The 25,464-nt window shown below is 36.9% G+C and overlaps 1 protein-coding gene across 2 annotated transcripts in view; it reads left to right on the top strand.

Annotated features, from left to right (window-relative positions):
- Positions 1–25,464, top strand: part of PKIB (cAMP-dependent protein kinase inhibitor beta) — a 101,826-nt gene that overhangs the window by 9,399 nt on the left and 66,963 nt on the right. The window contains exon 2 of one of the 2 annotated variants that reach the window (XM_082633589.1): positions 14,586–14,681. The exons of the other annotated variant lie outside the window; for it this stretch is intronic. The gene's annotated coding sequence lies outside the window, so the exon portion shown is untranslated. The remainder of the gene's footprint in view (positions 1–14,585; positions 14,682–25,464) is intronic. 2 annotated transcript variants of the gene reach the window in all.

Raw genomic sequence — 25,464 nt, 5'->3', positions numbered from 1 at the left:
TTTGAAATTCCTTATTTTCTATTTTTACATATTACCTGTCTTCATCCTCACTTTCAAACCGTAAGCTGCTACTTCATCTGCTGTATGTAATAGCTCTTACTGTTCACTCTCTTTATGACCTTTTGAATCTGTTGTGGGTTGAGAAAGTCAGATACCTGAGTGCATTAGTTAGGAATGTTACAGTTGCTCACGATAGCAAATCCACTTCAAACTGGCTTAAGGAGAATGGGAGAATTTATCAGATTAATGTAACCCAGCTTTCAGTCACAGCTTGATCTAGAGCTCACATTATTTTGTAAGGACCCTATTCCCTTCTACTTCTTGGCTCTACTCTCTTTCAACTTGGCTTCATTCTCAGGCTCTGCTTGGTGACAAAATTGCTATCAACAGCTCCAGGCCTAACTCCTCAAGTTTAAATTCAAAGAGAAAAAAGTGTCTTCACTTAGTAGCTTTGGCACCAGTCCTAAGGTGGACTAACTTGCACCACAAACCCAGTCTTTCAGCATTTGCTGGGTTGGAAAAACGTAATAATAAGCCTGTTGAGGCAGGTTTGTGTCACGTATCACTTCTGAGCCAGTCACTGTGGCTCAGGGCACTTGGAGCTTGGATATGTCAGGTCGGAGTCTCAACTTCATTCTCGGAAACAACGAATCACATGCAGTGACTATAGGAGGAAAGGCTCCTCAAGGGGAAACGGATGTTGGACAGGCAAAATTTTTACTATCCTCTAAACTGGTGACAAGAGGTTAAAAACAAACCAGAGGCATAAACAGACTCTGATTAAATCTGTAGGACTGGCTTATAAGTAAAGACCGTGAATATTATTAGCGTATAGGTTTTACGACATAGGTTTTATGACATTTATTTTGACTGAACAACATTTGTTAATATCCTGACTCTTGACTGTTGTCTTTGTAGTTAAGTTGCAAAATAAGTAAGATTTGTATAAATAAACTTTGTGTATTATAATCCTCTTTAATCATCATTAATGAATTTTATTTTAAATTCTACCTGTACAAATAATAATGTGAAGATTATTAATATATAAGAAAGAAGAGTATATTTCCCTCATACATAAATATTTTTACAGCTAATATTTATGAAAACGTATCGACACATGATTTGGATGATAATAGTAGAGAAAAATAACTAAGCTAGAAATTAGAAAGCTTTGTTGTAAGGCCAACTCAGCTTTTAATTAGTCATGTGACCCTGAAGGAGTCTCTTAATCTCTTGAGATTTCAGTTTTTGTCAACATGATTACACCAATATGAATGATGCGATTTCAGTTCATCATGAGATCAGTACAGTGAAAAAAGTACCTGTATTATTCTAAACAGAGCCTATAATTCCATATTTTAGTGCTATATGTACCCATTGATATTCAGGTTCTTTTCTGTGGTTGGTTATAGATATTCTTTATTTAAATTTTTAATGAATTTTGGAACTCAGTACATGCATCTCTGAGATGAATAGTTAACTAAATTCAAATAAACATCTATTAAAAAGCACCCTCCTGGATTCAGCTACTGTGTTTAGTGATATATTGCAAAGTGGAATGAGACTCCATCTTTTTTAAAGAAATTTAGGATTCTATCTGTTTGGGGGAGGTAAGGGAAAATAATATACATACCTTTCCTGTGAGGCAGACTGTAATAAGTACTACGAAAGAACTAAAAAAAAAGCTGTGGAGTTTCAAAGAAGAAGATAAACTTTGAAATTAATCAAAAAGACTTTAAAGGCAATGTAGTAGTTGGGATGGTCCTTGAAGGACTGATAAAATTTCAATGAGTGGGCAAAGCATTCTTGATTGAGAGGACAGCATGAATAAAGGTACAAATACAGAAAAGAGTGAGACAGAGCTGTGTAGAATTTTAGGGGCTGGGTGGAGATTTTAGGGGCTGGGTGGAAAGATACATTGAGGCTGTAGTGAAGAATCTTAAGTGTTGGGATGAAAACTTTGGACTTAAATTTGTAGCTAATTTTTTTTTTTTTTTTTTTTTTTTTTTTTTTTGCGGTACACGGGCCTCTCACTGTTGTGGTCTCTCCCGTTGAGGAGCACAGGCTCCGGACGCGCAGGCTCAGTGGCCATGGCTCACGGGCCCAGCCGCTCCACGGCATGTGGGATCTTCCCGGACCGGGGCACGAACCCGTGTCCCCTGCATCGGCAGGCGGACTCTCAACCACTGCGCCACCAGGGAAGCCCCTGTAGCTAATTTTTATCCTTGAAAGTAGTAGAGAGTCATATAATCTATGACTCTATGAATAAAAATTTATTTTGACAGGTTGTTTATATGTAGGTAAATACAAGAGTTGTATACATTTTAAAAAAGAAACCAGTTAGAGAAGAAATGGTTATTAGCAGAATCTGTTAAAACAATACTAAAGAATTTTGGTTTATGGCCAGTTCAATATAATGTCAAGTGGTTGTCCAACATAGGTAGCATATTTTTAAGTTGTATCAATAGCAGTATCTTATCCAGAGCAAAGGAAGTGACAGCCCAACTCTGTTCTTCCACGGCCAAATTGTTCTGGATATTTTACTCCTACCAATAAATACACACACATGTACTTGATCAGGGTGGTCTGTTATTGCAGAAGTGATGGAAGGAATAGTTGTAAAATGGAGATATTTCGCTAGGAGAAATGAACACCTGGGAAAGTGGGCATGGAAATGTAGTATAACATGATGTATAAAGAAAGAGAAAAACAAGCACAAGCTTTGGAGTTAGCTCAGCTCTGCTCCTAATGAGCTGTGCTATTTTGGGAAAGTTGCTTTTCCTTTTGTAAGCTGTTTCCTTTCCCACTCTCCTTCCCCTTACCCCCTCCCCCTTTCTCCTCCTCTTCATCTACTTCTTCTTTTTTTGTAGAATAAAGATGATACTATTTACCTGCAGTTTTATTTTTTGATTAATGATTGTCAAGTACCCAGCACATTTCCTGGCATCTAGTACGCCTCCATTACTTGTGACTATTATGTTTATTTGAAGGACGGTCTTACATATATAGGAGTTTAGACTGGTCCTGTGAGGTACCTGCAGAAAGATTTAGGACTGTTGGAGAGAGAAATGTTTTTGCTTCAAAATAAAAAAGATGTCATAAAGGTTAAGTTCCAATAAAAAAAAGTAATGGTATGTCTAAGTATGGTAGCACTTTTTGAGTTCAGTGGTCATGGTATGCTAGAGCCAAGGTGATATGTATTTTTTACATGAAAGTAATGTTTTCCTCAACATCTAGGAGGGAATCCCCTAGAGTAGGGCTTCTCACGCTTTTCCACCAAAGAACTCCCAGAAATCTAGAGGCATAACTCAAAGTGCTCCATAGAAAAGTACAAAGTTTCTTTGACATTTCATATTCATCTTACATATTTGTATACATTATGCACTCTATAATGTGTTCATTTTGTTTTAGTATAAAAACATGCTTTAAATATATACTGTCAAGTAAGACTCCTTTGATAAACAAAATTTATCATGTGGTTGTGAGTACATTCTGGGATTTCCAAGGGTGCAGGTTTCCTAGTTTTGAGGAAGCACAGACTTGGGGGTATTTATAACCACAAGCTTGTAATAGACTAAGAATTCCCTCTCAGCTTAACACAGATAAGCTAAAAATTTAGATGTCCGTTGATTAGAATTTGGATTGCATGGATTATTTTAGACAATCACATTACTGCTAATATCAAAAATTTGGCAGTATCTTAGATAAACACATATGTGAACCTAAGAAGTTGTAGAAAAAGCATAAAAGCATTGTTATATTTGAAAATGGAGGCCTATATCTTTAGCTACTGAAGTGCTGAAGTAAGAGGTTGAATGGCTTCATGCTGTTACTCTTGGCTGCTGCATTTGTGGGCTTTTGTGTGTTGTTTGCTCATGTTCCTTTTTTTTTTTTTTTAATTAGTGCTTTGCAGGAGACAGATGTTGAGTAAATGCTGTTTTGTGAAATATTTTTTAGGAGGTTTTTAAAATTAGAAGAGCTTTTTCTTGCTTTCTATTTAGCTCTAATTTTTCTGGTTTCTTTTCTACTCTCTTCCCTACTTTACTTGCACCAAGTTTCCTGCAAAAACTGCTTTAAGAGTTGCTAATCTGAATGGGAAATTATCTTCCCTGAGACCAGCTCCAGACCACCTTTTAGTGATTTGGTTACCTGACCATGTAGCTCCCTTGAATTTCATGTTATTATGATTATAATAAAGGGGACACAGGAAATCTGATTATTTTAGCCATATTACTGGATGGATTGGATCACTGCAGAGGTACCTACTTATTTGCCCTCAATGATTCATCATAATTTAGGAAGAGGACCAGCCCAGAAGTCAGGAGATTAAGTTTTTGTTTTGATTTGAATTGCTTTATTACCCATCCCTGATTAATTAAGAGGTTAAAAATGCCCACTCCTCATCTATTTTACAATTTTGCCTAGGAGTTTTGTTCTCTAATCATTAATAAAGCCATAGTGTAAACAACTTCTTAATGCAAAGGAATATGCCAGGCACCAAGGAGACCAAGTTGAACAGAACAAGGTCCTGGCCCTTGAAGGACATGGGATTAATGTTGAGTAAGTAAATTACTGTGAAACAGTGTGACTAATGCCGCTATAGCAGTGTGAATCAGGTAGAAGATGCTCAGAGATGGTTATAAGAAATTCTAAAACCAGGGACAGTGTCTCAGAGGAGGTGATGTTATTGCTAGGTCTTGAAAGATAACCACTAGTTTGCCAGGCAGAGAGGAATATGTCCTAGGAAGAGGAAAGGGGCTTAAAATGTGTCATGTATTTAGGGAACTATAATTAAATCAGTATATTGGACAGCTGCGGATATGGGTGGAAGTTCAAAGGGAAGTAGATTCAGAAGTGCCTTGCATTTCACGATAAATTGCTTGGACTTGACTGAAGGTTTTGACTAAGTGGAGCAGTAGAATTGTATTTGTACTGTGGTAGACTGGCTGTGAGTCCATATTTCTTGGAGCACACATCTCTTTTTCCACAACAAAGAGGTAAGTGACAGTAGAGGAGATGGGAGCAAGACTGGACTCATGTTTCCATGTGTGGGTAAGTTTTTAGGTTGGTTGACTGGGTTGTTGCCCTTGTCCTAAAAGGTAGGTCAGCTAACGGATGGAAAAATATGCCTAATTTCTATTTGTTAAAAGTCTAGAACTAAGAAGACATAAATGTGGGTTAAACTATAGATAAGAATTGAAGATCTTTCCTAGAAATTGCTATACTTAGAGTTATGTGTTAAGCTATTTAAGGAACAGTCTTACCACAAAAGTAAGTGGTTTAATATGTTTTCCCCATTTTGGGGGGTCTGTTAACAGAAAGTATGTAAATAGTAAAATTCTTTGAAATTAAGAAAGGTTTGAAAGTCATATTTTAAATGTGATTAAAAAAAGAATGGCCTCCTTGATGTATGTGTGTGGTTTTTTTTAATAGACTGTTTTTGGCCACAGATTTTGACTCTGATGCATTAGTTTTCTGTCAGCTTCTCTAAAGATTTAAGGGTAGAGTTTAAATTAAGGATACGGTCAAGGGTACCCTTCAGGATAGGAACTAACTCTGCTCTGATTTTTTAGTTGGAGAGCATCCTGAGAAATGTGTTAGATTATGTAACTAGTCACTTAGGGCCCTTGGCCTCCTGTTAACCTGGCCCTCTTGAGAGGCAGTGCCTGGGAGCAGCTGGGTCAGGCTCAGTGCTGTTGCCTAGTAGTCCAAGAGGAGCAGTCATAAAGGGTTGTTGCTGAGCAACCAGGGGGCTGCTGGTGTCACATTGTCCCCCATGGAGTTGTATAGTCGTGGTGGGCCCATCCCCATGGGAGAAGCAGTACAGTCTGGCAGAGGACCAAGCCTCCCTCAGAGGCACAAAGGTTGTTAGCAGTAAGTATCTGACCTTAGAATCAAAGATGATAACTTAAGTTCTATGAACATGCAAGCAATTTATGGAATTACTGATGTAAATTTAATTAAACATGAACTTAGAGCAAGGTAGGTAGCTGTGGCAGCCAGAGTTCTCTTTTCAAATACTCTCATTCCAGTTCCTTTCTCCTTCAGGCATAGTTGCAAGGTAAGTTTCCTGGGTCAATGGAAAGTAATTTTTCTTTATGCCTCATGGAATATGTAACTTTCCCTATTAACAAAGCAAATATTTATATTTGAGAAAAACTAGCAAGCTAACTCCAATCTGGTCAAGTGGGCCTGCATGGCAGAGTATTTGACTCAATATCAATGCAAGAACTTGCTACTAATATTTGAGATACTGCTTTGAGTTTTCTCTCTGTTGTAGAAGATTCACCAGGACCACATCTTACTTTATTTTTTAGTATTTAACACAGCCCATAAATGACTCTTCAGGAGAGTGGATAAAATGTCAAAACTAATCAGCTCTTGTAAGAAGGGTAAGTTCTCCTTTTAGGATTTAAAGTTGCCCATATTAAGTAAACCTTTTCCTGGAGATCCAGAAACATATTTTAACATATTTTAACAAAATTGAACTCTTTCAATATTTTGGAATAACACACAGCTGCATGAAAGGCTAAAGTGTGAAGAAGAGGAATGAACATCCATCACAGAGAAATAATTAACACTGGCCAGCTAGAGAGAAGTGACGTAAACTTTTCTTATCTCCCTCTCTCCCTATTTTTTCATTCAGTATTTCTGGCCTTGTGCTGTAACTGTTTGCCTGTTAAGGTTTCAGGAAGCAGGGCTTTGGGCACAAAGTAAGAGGTTTCTCTGTTGGCATTGGGGTCTGCGCTCTGAGGGACCTATATTCTTTTTGAAAAAAATACTTAAAAACTTAAAAATTCCTCATAAGAATTGCACACAGATTTTTGTTTTACACATGTACATGCACACACACTAATATGTCTAAGCCATTCAATAAGAATACAACTGAGATAGTATATCAACAGTAAGAAAATTTAAGTGTTTTTTAAGATGCCTTATTTTTTTATTTTATTATTTTTTTTTTGCGGTACGCGGGCCTCTCACTGTTGTGGCCTCTCGCATTGCAGAGCACAGGCTCCGGACGCGCAGGCTCAGTGGCCATGGCTCAGGGGCCTAGCTGCTCCGCGTCATGTGGGATCTTCCCGGACCGGGGCACGAACCCGTGTCCCCTGCATCGGCAGGCAGACTCTCAACCACTGCGCCACCAGGGAAGCCCAAGATGCCTTATTTTTAAAGCTACTTAATTAACATTTAAATGTGAACTTTTTATTGTTTTTATCATATGTATCATTCATATCATAAGCATTCTATTTATCTTTGTTATATAAGAGTATTAATAAATCTAAAGCATATTAAGCACAGTATGTGCCAGGTACTGTTCTGTACAAATTAAATTTAGTATGTCATTTAACTCCTCAACAACTGTATATGAGAGGTACTATTATTATGGATATTTTACATGTGGAGAAGTCTAGGCCTGCCCAGAAAGGTCAAATAACCAGGCCAAATGTATACACTAAAGATTTATAATCAGAAAGTCTGTCTTCAGAATCTCTGCTTCTCAATCATTATGCTATACTTTGAGCACCATATTATTTCATGAGGGCAACATGAAATGGTATTCACAACAAACGTGTTTTTAGGTTATAATGATATAATGAGAGAATGCAAGAGAGTGAAAACTATGAAATCTTTTACTAAACAAAGTCTGTTTAATTTATTCTTTGGGTCTGTAGTCCACAGCCAGAAGCCTTTTAAATCAAAGTTTTTTATATCCATCCAAATTCTATGAATTTGCAAAATAAATTCAGTAGGCATTTAGCACTGAAGTAGTTTCTCTTCAGGATGAGATGTGAGGTATATTTTCTTTGGTATATGAGATGTGAAGGAAGAGGAAATGGTTAAAAGAAAAAATAGAGGAAATGAATAAGTGAATTGTTTTTGATCAATTCTCCAAAAAAGTCATGTTTCTTAGAGCTCTGAGATACAAGGCATCAAGGAATTGCCATTTAGTCATGAGAAAAATAATACAGGTGAAAAGTTGTATGTAAAACTAGGTCAACAGTCCAGGAATATTGTGAAGCAATGATGCATAGTGGATCACGCAGGCTTTCCAGTCAGACAGAGCTGAATTTGAACCCTGCCTCTGTGACTTATTAGCTGTGTGACTTTAGGGAGGTAACTTACCATCTTTAAGCTTTGAAAAAAGTCCATTTTTCTTTTTTTTAAAAAAAGAATGATTAATTGTGATTAAGTGGAATAAAATGCAAAGTGTCTAGCAAGGCTCATGATACAGAACAGGTGTTCATTAAATGCTAAAATCTTTTTTTCTCCTCTCCCAGCAGCAGCAAAAATAAAGTAAAAAGAGGGTTATCCTAGGGACCTAAAGGGTCAAGGGAGTTTCATAGTGGGATTGTGGGGTCAAAGCTGATCAACGTTTTAAAGACTCTTGGTCAACTTTGCCAAGTTGTTATGTAAAAGCAATATTACAATTCAGGCATTACATTTTTAATTATTAGAAAACCTGATTTCTTTAACATCTTTATTAGAGTGTAATTGCTTTACAATGGTGTGTTAGTTTATGCTGTATAACAAAGTGTATCAGCTATACATAAACATATATCCCCATATCTCCTCCTTCTTGCATCTCCCTCTCTCCCACCCTCCCTATCCCACCACTCTAGGGGTCGCAAAGCACCGAGCTGATCTCCCTGTGCTATGCGGCTGCTTCCCACTAGCTATCTATTTTACGTTTGGTAGTGTATATATGTCCATACTACTCTCTCACTTTGTCCCAGCTTACCCTTTCCCCTCCCCGTATCCTCAAGTCCATTCTCTAGTAGGTCTGTGTCTTTATTCCTGTCTTGCCCCTAGGTTCTTTATGGCCATTTTCTTTCTTTTTTTTTTAGACTCCATATACATGTGTTAGCATACGGTATTTGTTTTTCTCTTTCTGACTTACTTCACTCTGTATGACAGACTCTAAGTCCATCCACCTCACTACATATAACTGAACTTCATTTCTTTTTATGGCTGAGTAATATTCCATTGTATATATGTGTCACATCTTCTTATCCATTCATCTGTTGATGGACACTTAGGTTGCTTCCATGTCCTGGCTATTGTAAATAGAGCTGCAATGAACATTTTGGTACATGACTCTTTTTGAATTATGGTTTTCTCAGGGTATATGCCCAATAGTGGGATTGCTGGGTCGTGTGGTAGTTCTATTTTTTAGTTTTTTAAGGAACCTCCATACTATTCTCCATAGTGGCTGTATCAATTTACATTCCCACCAACAGTGCAAGAGGGTTCCCTTTTCTCCACACCCTCTCCAGTATTTATTGTTTGTAGATTTTTTGATGATGGCCATTCTGACTGGTGTGAGATGATATCTCATTGTAGTTTTGATTTACATTTCTTGAATGATTAATGGTGTTGAGCATTCTTTCATGTGTTTGTTGCCAATCTGTATATCTTCTTTGGAGAAATGTCTGTTTAGGTCTTCTGCCCATTTTTGGAAGAGGGAACTTTCCTCAACATAATAAAGGCCATATATGACAAACCCACAGCCAACATCATCCTCAATGGTGAAAAACTGAAACCATTTCCACTAAGATCAGGAACAAGACAAGGTTGCCCACTCTTGCCACTGTTATTCAACATAGTTTTAGAAGTTTTAACCACAGCAATCAGAGAAGAAAAAGAAATAAAAGGAATCCAAATGGGAAAAGATGAAGTAAAGCTGTCACTGTTTGCAGATGACATGATACTATACATAGAGAATCCTAAAGATGCTACCAGAAAACTACTAGAGCTAATCAATGAATTTGGTAAAGTTGCAGGATACAAAATTAATACACAGAAATCTCTTGCATTCCTATGCACTAATGATAAAAAATCTGAAAGTGAAATTAAGAAAACACTCCCATTTACCATTGCAACAAAAAGAATAAAATATCTAGGAATAAACCTACCTAAGGAGACAAAAGACCTGTATGCAGAAAATTATAAGACACTGATGAAAGAAATTAAAGATGATACAAATAGATGGAGAGATATACCATGTTCTTGGATTGGAAGAATCAACATTGTGAAAATGACTCTACTACCCAAAGCAATCTGCAGATTCAGTGCAATCCCTATCAAATGACCACTGGCATTTTTCACAGAACTAGAACAAAAAGTTTCACAATTTGTATGGAAACACAAAAGACCCCGAATAGCCAAAGCAATCTTGACAAAGAAAAACGGAGCTGATGGAATCAGGCTCCCTGACTTCAGACTATACTACAAAGCTACAGTAACCAAGACGGTATGGTACTGGCACAAAAACAGAAATATATGTCATTGGAACAGGATAGAAAGCCCAGAGATAAACCCACACACATATGGTCACCTTATCTTTGATAAAGGAGGCAAGAATATACAGTGGGGAAAAGACAGCCTCTTCAATAAGTGGTGCTGGGAAAGCTGGACGGCTACATGTAAATGAATGAAATTAGAACACTCCCTAACACCATACACAAAAATAAACTCAAAATGGATTAAAGACCTAAATGTAAGGCCAGACACTATAAAACTCTTAGAGGAAAACAGGCAGAACACTCTATGACATAATCACAGCAAGATCCTTTTTGACCCACCTCCTAGAGAAATGGAAATAAAAAGAAAAATAAACAAATGGGACCTAATGAAACTTAAAAGCTTTTGCACATCAAAGGAAACCATAAACAAGATGAAAAGGCAACCATCAGAACGGGAGAAAATATTTGCCAATGAAGCAACTGACAAAGGATTAATCTCCAAAATTTGCAAGCAGCTCACGCACCTCAATATCAAAAAACAAGAAAACCTGATTTTACTTTGCCTGTGGTTATGGTATTGACTTGAATCTTAGGAGACAGACAGGATGTTTAACTATTAGTATTAAATGAATGTGAAGCATGATTGTATTTCTGATTCTTAGTCATTTTCATCAGTTCCTCTTAATTCATCTTCAGCTACTGAGGCTTCATTCAAAAAAATTTTTTAATTAATAATTTTAGATAAATTAGAGATATGGCACTTAGATTTCTGATTTTGGTCATTTGTGTATATTTCTTATCACCTGCTTTAGCTGTAACTCTCTGTCCCCTGAAACAGGGTCTTTGTTTTCTCTGTGGCATCTACCACATGGTAGGTAATAATATTTGCTGAATGGTGGAATGGATAAAACAGGTTATTTGCAATTTTATGTACACAATAGCTATTAAAGCTTTTGAAAATGTAGCAGTTGCCAAGGATCTGGTTAGTAGGTTAGTTTAAAAACTATCACAATTATAGAAATCAAGCATATACAAATCAATCAATATTTGTATAGGAAAAAATAGAGGATACTAATCTAAGGTCAGAAGAGGGAAACTTAAGAATAAGTAAATAAAGGAATTTGAAGAGAATAATGCTAATTTGGTTGTGACGACTTTTATAAATACATGAATTTTCCATATTTTCACAAAGGTATAAGTTCATGGTATAAATTCATCTTTTTAGAGCTACATGTAGCAAGAATAAGTGTAAAATACTTGCAACTCTTCATTTTAAAGTTATGCTATACCTTTTGCTCATGCAAGTAAAGATGTATGAATTTTCCATTCAATAATCACTAACTAAGTACCTACAATATATTGTGCCAAGTGCTGTAGATGGATGAATAAAAAATTGCCATTCAAGATGTTCACAGCCTTCTAGGGGAGACTGACACACACAGAGCTGTCATGTGAAGTCAACCGTGATAAGTGCATCAGAGAGTTATGAACAAAGTGATTTAGGGGCAGGGGTTATGACTCATAACATACTTGTGCAGTTCCAAAGAGCTTTACAAAAGCAGCAACCTTTGAGTTGGGCTTTTAAGGATGGCCCAGAGCCTACTAGTGAGGGCACAGGGGGATGATATGTATTCTGGTTGGAAGAAACAGGAAGTTTTTAATATGGCCTATTTGTGCAATTCTTTTGGTATTTGTTGCTAGCCCCATGTGGCCAAGGGGTTCAAACCAGCACATTTTATCACATCTTGTACAAAGTCTAATCAGTACGTATTATTTTTTGAATATCTGGATGAATGAATGAACAAACTTACCTTCTTAATATGGGACAATAATTTCAAATAAAAAATTCATACTTCAGTGAGGGTTGTGTTTCTTTACTTGATTATACCTATGCAGTTCAAAGGAAAATTTAAACTTTGTGAACTTTGATTAACATTCCTCTCACCGGATTTTAAGAAAACACAGCTGTGGACTTTATTCCTACCATTCTCTGCTTCCCCTTCTGCACTTAATTTCTACACTTTCATTGGTCTGTTTAGATGCATGAGTTCAAATATATGCCTTTGGTGTTTTTTTAGTCTAAAATAACACCTACTTAAACGGAGGCTACAGTCCTGCTTATATGTGAAGTGATATTCAGGTTGATATTTTTTATTTCCTCTTCAGAAGCAAAATGAACTCATCCTATTGTACACATTATACATTCTCCAATTAAAAACCTACAATACAGTGATAGGGAATGGGCATGTATTTCCTATTGCAAAGTGTCCAGTGATATCTGGAGGATTCAGCTGGGTTTTAAAGAGATTGTATTAACATTTGTGCCATAAGTGACAGTTGAGTTATTTTAATTAAATGGCAGTTTCAGCCAATTAAGATTTGTCATTGTTTTGAGTCCCTTTTGTTTTCTTCCTCTTTTCGATTTCAATATGTCTTGGGAATTCAAATATGTTAGAGTATGATTCCTTTGGTATTTTATTTTTCCTTTGGAAGCCAAAACAAAACTCATTAGACCATCACAATCCCAAAAGGAAGCTGTAAGTCTTGGGAGTGTGATCACAGCTACCTTTCTAGGACCCCCAAACTGAATTTAGTGTTAAACACAAGAAACACATTTTTTGCTTTTGTAGTACTTCAGGAAGAGTAATAAAATAACATTGCATATGTGTATTTTATTGTATGTGATCTTTCTTGATTCCCAAAACAACTTGGAGACATAAGCAGGGTAAATATTTCCATCCCATTTGATAAGCAAGGCTCTGTCATTTACCCACAAAAAAGATGATCCCTCAAAGTCAACAGCTGATACAGGGATGGGCTGGAACTAGAATTGAGTTCAGTGCTTCTCCCTATGTGTTACAAGCCCTGAGGACTTTCTTTTACTGGCTTACTTGTAAGCTATAAGAAAATGTGGGAAGCAGAAGAAAGAAGAGTAATGAAATTATTTACAGATGAACTTGAAAGATGGCTAACAGGATGCTGTTGGCATTTGGAGAAAAAGACTTTGAGAATCATGGTGAAATACTTCTACCACGTATAATTCCTGGGTTTTATACCAATCACAAGTTCAGTTATTATCCCAACGCGAGTGGTGGGCTGTGGAATATGGACTGGAAGGGGCGTTTCTCAAACCAGGGAGACTAGTGAGGGATGTCATAATCTCTGTAAAAATTGATGGGATGGAGGCAGGTGTGGATGAGGAGGGTGGAATTAGATGGTGCCTGTGGGAATGGAATTGGAAGGAAGAGTGAGTTCAAGGACAATTTGGAGCCTGGAATAGACAGAGTTTGGTGGTTTATTAGAAAGGAGAGAAGAAAACAGCAAACAGCACTAGACTCTCTCCTGCTCTGAATAACCCTAGTAAAGTTAGCATATACAAGCATAGGAATATTGACATTCCTGGCTTCACGCTTTATAGAAAAAGGAACAGATGATTTCCATAACAGGGAAGAAACATGGCTCTCTCATCTAGGACAACTAAGCATTTGTTATGTGTCTGCTCAAATATGTAGACTGCCTGAGTTAAAGGGAGCCTGGTTTACCCAGCGATCGGTTGTAGCCACCTCTTCAGGAGTATATATGGGAATGAAAATGACTCAGTTGGTTTCTGTGTTATTAGTTTTAAAATGGGGGCTTTTGATATAGAAATATCTAAAAGAATAGGAACAGGAAAACTATGCAAGTGCATCAGATGCCTATTCATAGCAAAATTTCAAGTTACCTTTTGATGCTGAGGCATTATGTGTGGGCCAGGTTTTATTGGGTGGATTTTCTCTTCCAGAGTTCCAATCTCCATATTATATAATTGAGGAAAACAATGTCCTTGCTCCTTGGCATTGAAATTCAAAAGCAGGGGTTTATGGCTTTTAAAGTCACACATCTGAGAAAGGCTGTCACTCAGCTAGTGAAACTATTTTCAATGGAAAGTTGAAAAGCTGAAGAAAAATATTTTGCTATACTATTGATTTTACTATTTAGTAGGTATGTCTCTGACTGCCTATGTTACACAGTCTTGGGGGCAAAACACAAGAAAGATTGATCAGAATACAATTGGTGGGTTTGAAAAGGGAACAAAATAATAAGAAACACACTCATTTATGAGACTGCTGAGCTGCTTACTCAAGGAAATTTATCGTGCTCCTGTTATAAATCAGAGACGTATGAAAGAAATCAGGATGAGGAATGAAAAAATAACAATGAACGTTGTTTTAAAATTGTGTGTCATTTTGTCACTAAATTGGATGTTGCTGCTCAAGGAACCATTTGTTCTTTCCTGAAAGAGACAAGGAATGAGGATGTTTATCTTAATACATCTTTTTTTCCCTTTGTTTCCTTCAGGGGTCATGGTATACTGAAAAAGCACTCAAGAGAAATCTGGGGGGAGCTGGAAACTATCAAGTTATTGAGGCCACACAGGGGGCAGAAAAGATAGAGGTGGGTACACTTTTGATCCATCAGTCCTGCTATTGAGGATGTCCCTGAAAATATCTTTGTTGTTATAAAGCCAGAGGACAGCAAGGAAAAGGTATAACGTGGGAGATCTTTATTTTAGAAAACAGATCAATATGGTTAAATGGAAGCTTGATAGAGTCTATTGTTAATGTCAAATTAATAGCATGCATGCCGAGAACTTGAGCTACACACTTCCATTCTGTGTCTGCCAGGGGCCAGTGATTAGTACAGAGACTGAGCTTGGTTTGATATTTACATTCTTAGCTGAGCTTATTTAAATTGTTCTCAACAGAGGCAGCTAGCCCACCAAAATAATGTTTTAAATTTATATCCTTTAAAACAGAAGAAAAGCTTATAGTATTACCGATCAGATCCTATAAACTTACTACTCTCCTAATACTGATCTCCTTAGAGACCATAGTGACAGCTTTATTATCAATACATACAAGTAAATAGTCTTGATGACACTGACTGGTGGACATAAATCTCCAATGCTTTTTGAGAAGCAGTTTTCTGTGTGCTGCTGATGTATTTGAGGCCCCTCCAATCCCTCAGGGCTGTGTTTTCCCACTCGGAGTGAGAGATTTGCTCCCCTGTTGCAGTGAAGGTGGCAGGTCAGAGACCGTGGAGTAAACCTCAGCCTGCGGGAAGCTTCCTCCCACTCTTGAATTCCCATGAGAACAAAACTCCAAGGGAACAGGAAAGAGTGGAAGACTGTTACATTTGGTTTAGGCTCATTGCCTGGTTTTCTGAAAACCAGTACAGTTTTACTATTAACCCATTGCGATTTCATTTAGACAGTGGCAGTGGGTTCATTTTCTTGTGTTATCTGAGCATTTTACTACTTTCTTGTCAACTTTTTAAGTTTGCGTCAGTGGAGAATAACATGTTTTAATTGAAATCTACTTTTTATTATGAACTAATGTCATGAAAAAATTGTATCAAAAAGCATTTATATTTCTATATAAACAATTGAAATCTCCATACTAAGAAAAAACAGCAAGTACATTTGTAAACATTAATTTTGTATTTAAAGAAAATTAAGACTAACATAAAATAGAGTCTTTATTGTGAGTGGGGTGGATAGTGCAATCGCATGTAATCCTCACGATAACTGTGTGGGAAAACTAAGCAAGGCATAGTTATTCCCTGTGACAAAAGTGTACCTTGCCAAGTGCACACATTTAGCTAGTGGGTGGTGAAATTAGGATTTGAGCCAGATTTTGTCTGATGCTTAAGCCTATGTCCTTGACCAGCTTGGGTAGGGAGATTGGGCAGGAGCTAAAATACTCTGTTTAGATGAGCAAAGTATCTTGTTTGCATCAGGTATTTATAATCGATGGCTGAAAATACACATTTTTGAGGAACATATTATCCCATACTCTGTGAACTTTACAAAAGAGGTGAAACATTTTTCTGATTCATTTAATGAAAAGCACTTAACTAAAAAAACAGTTAACTAAACAAAAAAATTAAAAACACTAAAAAAAGTAGCACAAAAAAGAAAACCACAAAAATTCACTGAAATACTAAATACAGGAATGTAGAAATCAACAAAATAGAATAATACAAGAAAATCGTGTTTATTCTAGAAATGTACATGTAGTTCAATATTGAGAAATTTATTATAATTTCATAGTCATAGACTAAAGGATAAAACTGCTATTTTTACCTCCTAATAGATTTCAAATGACATTTGATAAAATGTAACTATATTTCTTTTAAGAACATGCATATATACAACATAGTAATTTAGGTATAGAGAGAGATTTTTAAATTGTGAAAAAGCAGAAAAAACAGAAAAACCGTAGACACTTAGTACATGCCCTATTTCATAACTTATAGTTAACATCATTCTATAAATTCTAGCCAATACAATAAAATTTTTTAAATGACTAACATTTTAAAAGTTCTTAATATATATACTAGAAACTGTTCTAAATACTTTACAAATATTAATTCATTTAATCTTCATAACAATCCTAGGGAATATTGACTACTATAATTCTCATTTTACAAATGAGGAAGTTGAGGCCCAGAGAAGCTAAGTAACTTGGCCAAGGTCACACAGCTAATAAGTGGTAGAGATGAATAAGCACTCAAGTGGCTTAACTCATGAATCTTTAATTTTATATCCTATCATATGCTGTCTCTCAAAGTTTACAATTATTAGAAAAGAGATGACATCTTTTTTCCTTAAAAAAGTATATATATATATACACACACATATATGTGTGTGTGTGTATATGAATTTACTACAAATCCCAAGAAAATCAACTGGAGAACTATTAGAATAAGAGATTTCAGTTAAGTGGTCATACAAAAGATAAATGTGTATAAATCAATCGACTTTTCTATAAAAGCTACAAATAGAAAACATGATGAAAAAAATCCCATTTATAATAATGAAATATCATATATCTATGAGTAAGCTATAATAGAAATGTACAAGACTTAAATGAAGAAAATAACATTTTGTTTAGAAACACAAAATAAGATTAGCAGTAATGGAGATTGATACTGTATTCCTGGATGAGAATAATAAATATTGTAATGATGTTAGCTTCCCCAAATTAATTTATAAAGTTAATGCATTTTCATATAGAACCACAAAGAGATTTTTAGGGAGAGGTTCGCAAAATGATTATTAAAATTCATCTGGAGGAATGAACAGACTGGGAAAAGCAAATTTTTGAAAAAGAAGAATAATGAAGAAAGAACTTCTAATTCCAACTATTAAAACATATTATAAAATTACTATTACCTAGGCAGTATGTTACTTTTTACTAAAATAGAGACTTAGGAGAGGCTAAATCATCTTGAAAATTCCCCAAATAGACTTAAGCATATAAGGGTAACATAATAAACACAGAATTTCATGTTGGTGGAGAAGGTATTGATTATTACAAGAACACAATTCAAATAATTAGTTATTGTTAGGAAAAATTGTAAAGTTGAATCTTTTATTTATACAAAATACAGATAAATATCAGATTAATTGAAGAAGAATAATGAGATATAACTGAAATAGGTGAATAATTTATAATCTTGTCTAATATGACATCAAAGGCAAAAACCATAATTAAAGATTGATAAACTTGACTATGAGACATATTAAAACTTTTTTACATACAAATAGAAAGGAGACTCAAGCAGCATGCCTAGCACTGTGTTTGAAAATTCTTTTCTTGATTTTTTGGGGGTTAGAATTAATAAATCAGCAAGTTCTGACTAATATTCCAAATACACTACTGTTTGAAGGCTTAAAAAAGGGAAGCCCATTCTGGGATATTGTGCTATAGACACAGAGCAAATTTCAAAGATGGAATTCTAGAGAAGACCACATAATGACATGGAAGTCAGGATTGTTCCATCTAAAAAGGTCGGCTGAATTTGAATTATAGCATCCAAGAGAGTAAAGGATTTCAACTAGATAGTTTTATAATTCATACAAGTATATATAAAGAAATATAAACATATATATAAAGAAAGGAGGTGGTCATTGACAGTTTAGCACTAATTGTTAGTGATTGAAATAGCTGCCATTTAATGTTCATAGTGTTTGCAAAACTCATTTTCTCATTCCTTCATTCAGTATTTATTGAGCACTTGCCCCATTTACTCTGTGCCAGTTGTGAGCACTGAGGATGCAGAGCTGAGGATACTTTGCAATTCCCCGGGGTTGGTAAACTGCAGGATCTAGAGATACAGAGAAAAATTGACTACAGGACCATGAGGAGACCCAGAGAGGGTCACATCAAGAGTGGCTGACGTTTAATGCTTTGGGAAGGTCCTCAGGGATGACATGCTAACTTTCTTCAATTATATGAGGAATATCATCTGTATGATTGAAAAGGCAAAACTAGGTTGAGTGGATGGGAATCAGAGAAAGACATATTTTTATTTAATTAAAGGAACGGCTGTCTGAAATTATAACAGGCTACCTCTGGTACCTGAGATGGTTCCAGAAGCTTGGTACCACTAGGAAGGAAAGTAGCACAAGGAATTCATACATGAAATGGTGAGGGGCTGCGGATGGAGAGTTGGTGATTAACTCATCTCTGAAGATAAAATGTTCTTGGATCTGTTATTGAGATCGTTGATGTGGGAAGGGCTCCCTTGCAGACAATACAATGAGGGGCTCTAGGGAGTCAGGCCCACCAGCTTTACACTTAACTCTTAGACTCAAAGTTTTAGTAATCCATGTTCTATGTTTTATTAGTATAATTTATATATTGAGGCATTTAAACAATGCTAAGAACAAAGAATAAAATCAACTCCCACCTCTCAGAATTAACACATTTCATTTTATAATATTTGCTTAGTCTTCTGTTTTAAAGAAATAAAATGGCACAATGAGTTAAGTCTCCTTTCAGAAGCATCTGTGAATTAATGTGTATTGTTCCCGTCCATTTTATGCTTTTACCCACATATTTAGGCAACCATTCCAATATTTAGTCCTGGTTTGTGTTTTTAAAATTTACAAAAATAATATCACTGCTTTTCACAACACTGTGTTTTTGAGATCTATATAGTTATATATATATAGTTCTAGCTCTGTTCTCCTAGGTGAAATTTGTGGGGTTTTTTGGTTTTTTGTTTTTTTTGCAGTACGCGGGCCTCTCACTGTTGTGGCCTCTCCCGTTGCGGAGCACAGGCTCCGGACGCGCAGGCTCAGTGGCCATGGCTCACGGGCCTAGCCGTTCCGTGGCATGTAGGATCTTCCCGGACCGGGGCACGAACCCGTGTCCCCTGCATCGGCAGGCGGACTCTCAATCACTGCGCCACCAGGGAAGCCCTGTGGGGTTTTTTTGATAAGACATTTACTATTCACGTTTAGTGGCCTTCCTCACTCCGAAATTTGGCCTGTGGATGATAGGATGTTATTGCTGGAAGATTTAGGAGAAAACGTTATTTTCATTTATGTCTTTATATATTGTCAACACCGAGACTTTTTGAAAATGACAAAAGCTAAGCCAGAGGGGAAGTCAGGACAATGTAAATAAACTAGGCAAACCAGAATGGAGGATTAGCCTGCATATGAAGAAAACAAGGCTGCAGGAGGAGAAATGACTTTCTGGGCTACACAGCTTGTTAGTGACAGTCCTCTAAATACCAGCCCAAATCTCAGAATCAAGCAGTTGCATGGGATAAGATATATGTAGAATGCTTTCCAGTTCATTGTTCTTTTCATCATGGCGTTTCTTATGTTTAATAAAGATGTAGAGAAGTAAGATAATGGATTCCTAGGGCCAAATTGCCTGATATCATGCCTTCAGAATGGCTGGTTACAGTCTAGATTTAATCCATCAAATTTTTTTCTTATGATTGCTCTCTCCTTGCCCAGGTAAATATAATTATCACCTCTTTCCACTGGATAAAGTATCCTGTCCCATTTGTCCCACTAAGTAGCAGAATGTGGCCAGGTAAATCAGTTTTCACTGGTGATTAGAAGTCAGCCCTTCCATTTGCTTGTCAGCTAACCTTTGCCCTATACTTGTCCTGTTAACAGCTGGCTAGTTAGTGAATGTGACATGGCTGTTTCTGCAAGGTTTGGACGTGCCAAGATTGTACAGAAGACAGAGAACTGACTCACTAATTAAGCAGGGGTTTTTAGTGCCAGCTTAGGTCTGCAATTTCCTTAACCAGACCCAGTCTCAGGTGTTCTTCATAGTGAGGTGGTCTTGAAATTATATCATTTATACTACATGCAGTTAGGACAAATAATTCATCATTTCATTATTTACTTTAAACTTTGAAACTAATACAACTCCTAGGATTGAAAGGCTTGCAAATATTTTTAAAGTTTTACTCATATTAAATTTGTTTTTGTTTTTCCAATATATTTTTTGTTTGTTTGTTTTTGTCTTTTGTCGTTTTTTTTTTTTTTTTTTTTTTTTTTTTAAGGTACGCGGGCCTCTCACTGTTGTGGCCTCTCCCGTTGCGGAGCACAGGCTCCGGACGCGCAGGCTCAGCGGCCATGGCTCACAGGCCCAGCCGCTCCGCGGCATGTGGGATCCTCCCGGACTGGGGCACGAACCTGTGTCCCCTGCATCGGCAGGCGGACTCTCAACCACTGTGCCACCAGGGAAGCCCTTTCCAATATATTTTATACATTTATAAGGTACATAAAACCAGTCTTCTTGACTATCTGCTGGCAATAATATTTGATTGCTAAAGTAATCTATAGAAGTTAAGTGATATAGGGTTGGCCAAAAAGTTCATTCGTGTTTTTTCCATAATATCTTACAGGAAAACCCAAACTTTTTGGCCAACCCAATACATTGAAAGTGAAGATTTATCATGTGAAAAGTATCAAGTTTCATCTGATTATGTTCTTAAAAAATTATGGTAATTTGATCATCTTACAAATAAGTTCAGTCTGTAAAATCCTAATTTACAAATGCTTGAGAAAACAAAATACTTTTGATTAATTTAATGTCAACCTATTATCCTACCATGTAAATATCATAGCCATTGTAACTATAGTCACAAAAAATAAGAATCCATTGGAAAGGAAGTGTAGTGCTTTTGGCTGTTTCTAAACACAGCTGTAAAAGGTCAAGGATATCATTACTGAGAAAATGAACTCATTGTCCAAAAGTTGCACATGAGCTGATTTTTGTCACTTGTCTCAAGTGGTGTATCTTCAGATTGCTGGAAGACATCATGAATATTTTAGCTGCAATTATTATTAAAGTGTTCAGTGTGTAACGGTTCCATGTGTGGGTATGGTTGCTGCAAGGTGGCTAAAAGGACAATGTCCCTCAAGGTCATATCCACATCGCCTATCTGTGATGGCTCCTCTTTGGTTTAGTTTGGTTGGTGGTTTTATGCTATTTTTATGGCATGTGGAACATGGCTCAACTTTGTGAGCTGACTGCTAGGGGGCCACTTAATCCACTTTTCTTAAAATTATGCCATATGTTAGTCCCTAAAGTTTGCTTTTAGTATTTAAATGCATATCATAGCTTAATCACATCACATCAAGTTGTAATTTCAACAGTACTTTATAATTTTTCTTTGGCTGTTTTGCTTGTGGCTATTTATTAGTCCATCGCATGACGTTTCATAGTTTTTCTGACACTAGCTGAATATTTAAAAGACATGGAAAAATTGGTGGAAAGAGCACTGAATGTTGGAAGTCACATCTCTATTCTGGACCTCATTTTGCCCCCATCCAGCTGCATGAGTCTTAGCAAGTCATTCTGAGATATGGCACAGTGCAGTGGATCAAATCATTGACTACCAAATTTGAGTCCAACTTGTGCCATTTATTAGTTGGTAAATTTCTTAACCTCTGTGTCAAGTTTAGGTTCTCATCTGTAAAATGGAACTGACAATAGTTCCTGTCTTATAAAATTATTAAGAAGATTACATCAATGGATATTTATAAAGCACTTAGAATAGTGCCTATATGACTGATTGTTTAATAAAACTTTACTGTGATTGGACTTCATTGGGTTTGATTTCTATATGAGTATTTCCAGTTTGAAGATTACATTAAGTGTCTGTTTCTTGCCTTTGTTTTCAATGTACCTTTAACTTACTAAGCTGATGCTGGTGAAAATATTGTTTCTATGCAAAGTATTAGTGGCTATATGGTCTAACAGCAATGATTTGTTGTTGTTGTTTGTTTTAAATTAAGGCACATGTGCAAAACTAAAGAATTTTTAAAAATATAGCCCAAATAGCTATATACCTCATAGTTGTATTGACTGAGACAGTCTCTATAACTGGGCTTGGAACTTGTGTTTGTATTGTGTAGACATTTTGTTTACCTTCTGAAGGGTTAATTTATTTCATTTTTCAATTTCTGTCTTTATACATGTGCTATTGGATGAAAGGCTATTTGGAAAACTGAATTTGATTATTACTTTTCACCTCTGTAGTGTCACTGAAAAAATTCCACTGTTTATCAGGTTTCCTTGGTACAGGCTGGTACATGACTTCTATCTTTTTAAGCTTATCACACACCCATAACTATGAGCTTGAAGCTTGTTAAAATTGAAATATTTTGTAGTGCATAGAGCAGTCTAAAGTCAAAATAAGAGCTTGGTGGTAGAAAGACAGATTAGTTCGTTTCTTAAAAACAGGACATACCCAGCGTGGTGAAAGAGGCCACTGAAATTGGAACTCGTTTTAGCCCATGGGAGAAAGTCCAGCTAAGCTAGTGGCCTTATCATCTAGAGAGAATGATGACAGCAAAAGGAGGCTGTTCTTTTTTTTTTTTTAATTTATTTATTTTTTTATTAGTTTCTGCTTTATAACAAAGTGAATCAGTCATACATATACATCTGTTCCCACATCCCTTCCCTCATGCATCTCCCTCCCTCCCACCCTCCCAGCCGCAGAGCACAGGGAGATCAGCTCGGTGCTTTGTGACCTCCAGGAGGCTGTTCTGATAGGCAGGGGGTCGGAGTCCGAGTTGACCAGCAAGGTGCAGCAGATGGTGTCCCAGCAGGTGGGTGGTGACGCAGAGTCTGGGAACAGGTGATATCCAGGCAGATAAACAGGGAGGTCTGTTCACAGATAGTATGGCCCCAGGGTTGGGGCTGGGGTTTCGGAATGAAATTCAGGCCCTGGGAAAACTGGATAGACTAGTGCAGAGGCCTGTTTTGGAGGGACTAGGGTACTATCAAGGGCATTGGAGCACAGAGTTTGTTACGTGGGACCACAGGTTAAAGGGGACTTGCGGCACCCTCATTTTGGGGGGTTGTGTGGCCTGGAAGGATGCTGGAGTAGGGAATCAGGCCAGTCTTTTTTTTTTTTTTTTTTTTGCAGTACGCGGGCCTCTCACTGTTGTGGCCTCTCCTGTTGCGGAGCACAGGCTCTGGACGCGCAGGCTCAGCGGCCATGGCTCACGGGCCCAGCTGCTCCGTGGCATGTGGGATCCTTCTGGACCGGGGCACGAACCCGTATCCCCTGCATCGGCAGGCGGACTCTCAACCACTGCGCCACTAGGGAAGCCCCAGGCCAGTCTTTACAGATGCTGACTTTGATAGTCCTTGGTATAGATTCATGTGTATGTCTTTTGAAAATTGAAACACTCAGATGTGTTGATTACTCAACTGTGCTTGACTTTATTGCTAACAAATTAGATTAGAAGGCAACTCTGAGGTAATCAGGCTTGCCTCTTTTTTCTTTCTTTCTTTCTTTTATAAAGCTTGCCGTACCTTTCAGATCGGAATGAATTCCATGCAGTTGAAACTGCTCACATGGGGCTTAGGTTAAGTGAAGCATATAATATGGAGGTGGTGTTATTTCCTACTCTTCTTGGATTTATCCGGAGGAAGAAGTCATGTATCAGAGAAGAGAGTATAAAATGAGAGGATTAGCAAGTAAGTGGTTGTTTCTGGCTGAGCTTTGCTTGAAATGGAGGAGAAAATGGCATGGAAGTTGCTAAAATTAATTTCCTTATAATGACATGGAGTGTTAAATGGCCCTTTCCCTAGAAGTCGTTTCAGGCCTAGTTATGTTACTTGGGAGTGCTCTTTCTCAAATCAGGACCTCCACCTCCAAGGAATAAGAGAGAAAATTGAATTTTGACTCTTTTGCTCGTGTCTTAGCTTTTAACAGCTTTCTTCTTTTGATCTAGATTTTATGCCTACTGCCATCTTTGTGATTAAAGGAAAAAACCCTCAAATAAAATAAAATCGAAGCATTCCTGTTCCTTATATTTTGAAATAAATTTTAGGCTGATGTCCCCTGTAAAAAAATTTTTACTTGGTTATTATGAAATTCCAAAGCTTCATCACTGTTTCTCCAAATACTATTTTCAACAGAAGAAAATCCATGGTTCTTTCTAATAGACTTTCTTTATAATGGTGAATATTGTGTAGAGAAACTAAGCATTCATTTATCAAATGAAAGTTCATTTATGTAACTAAGGTCAAGATAAACTTGGCTGTCATGAAATCTAGCTTAAAATTCTGACTTTCTGTGTGACTTTGGGGCAAGTTATTTACTCTACTGGATTTTAGTTTCATATCTCAGTTTCTACCATGTTCATAGAAACGCTTTATTTCTGGTACACCCTTGGGAATCACAATGGATAACAAAGTTTTCCTTTTTTTTAATGGAATTTTTTTTTTTGGTGAAAATCATTTTAATATGCCCTCATCATTTGAACATAATTATATTAGAGTTCCACCAGATAAACGGAACCAGCAGGAAAAATATATCAAAAGGCTTACTGAAAGGGATTGGCTTACGTATTTGTGGAGGCTGCCTAGCAGAGTCTGAAATCTTCAGGCAGGAAGTGCAGACTGGAAACTCTGGGGCAGGAGCTGATGCCACAGGTGGTATTTCCTCTTCCTCAAGGAAACCAGTTCTGCTCTTAAGACCTTTCAAATGATGGGACCAGGCCCACCCAGATCATTGAGAATACTCTCCTTTACTTCAATCAGTTTATTGTAGATGCTAACCACATCTACAAAATTCCTTCACAGCAATACCTAATTCACTGTTTGATTGAATAACTGGGGATCACAGCTTAAACTGACCCTCACAGTCCACTCCTTGTCAACGTGGCATCCATACACATTTCCTTAAATCATACCTAATCTCAAAATAATGACAACAACAAAATCATACTTCCACCTGACATGATTAAAGCTATCCTGTATGTAACTGAAATCATGCTAACCCTTTCCCCAGAAGAGGTGCAGGGTCATTGGGGGTTTACTCTTCTGATATCCCATAACTTAAAATACCGTGATATAAAGTTCACTATTATTAATATATCTTATGTTAGAAGACAGGC

This window comes from Mesoplodon mirus, assembly GCF_964341445.2.
Source record: "Mesoplodon mirus genome assembly, chromosome: 10".
In the NCBI taxonomy this organism is placed as follows: Eukaryota; Metazoa; Chordata; class Mammalia; order Artiodactyla; family Ziphiidae; genus Mesoplodon; species Mesoplodon mirus.
This window is presented reverse-complemented; position numbering and strand designations above follow the sequence as displayed.